The following is an 846-nucleotide window of genomic DNA, read 5'->3' as shown; positions in this document are numbered from 1 at the left end:
ATAAGAGAACAAAAGGCAACCAAGAAAATGACCAATTTAATGCTAGGGACAAGAAATATCAATAACAATGTAGAATGTTCACTCCCAGGATTTAAATGGAAAGATTGGACCACAGCAACACTGCATATTCAACAGACGAGAGTTTGAACATAATACTGAACTGACAAAATGGAATTTCATGACTTTTGAGTAAAACATTACTGATTTTTTTTTACTATTCTTTGTTTTCCCAATTTAAACAGTTTACTTTCTTTTCAGTTGTTGATAGGTTTAGCAATTTGTTAAAATATTTTTTCTTGTTTGTTTCTTTAAATGGAAACATAAACTTTTCTTCTTTTCTGATCCTCTCGAATTGGAAAATATTTGAGAATATTCTTATTTTGTGGGAGAAGACTTATTTGCATAAGTTCAATAACGTTTCTTGCATTGATTAAAAAAAAAAGATTCTTATGTATAAATACACTTCCTAGGTTACCTGCATAAGGAAACATTCAGTTCAAGTTCTGTATTGTTGTGCCTTCTTTCTTACCCTAAAAATAAAAGAATAAATTAAAGAGCTTCAAAAAAATAATAACAAGAAAGAACCAGCTCTGATGTGTGTGTGTGTGTGTGTGTGTGTGTGTGTGTTCAAATTTCAAAGAAGGAAAAAAATTATAGAAATAATAGAATCACACATTTGAATGTATTTAATTAATTCAAAAGGTAAATCATTCCGTTTTCAAGTTTTCTTAAGAAACTTCATTGTAAGTCTGATTTCAGAAATGGCAATCTAAGTAATTAAGACTTGAAATAACTAAAAATGATTAAATATTAAGAATATTCTTAAAAGCATTGAAGAACTAACAA

Source organism: Tupaia chinensis, unplaced genomic scaffold, assembly GCF_000334495.1.
Source record: "Tupaia chinensis unplaced genomic scaffold, TupChi_1.0 Scaffold145629_1, whole genome shotgun sequence".
Lineage (NCBI taxonomy): Eukaryota > Metazoa > Chordata > Mammalia > Scandentia > Tupaiidae > Tupaia > Tupaia belangeri.
This window is presented reverse-complemented; position numbering follows the sequence as displayed.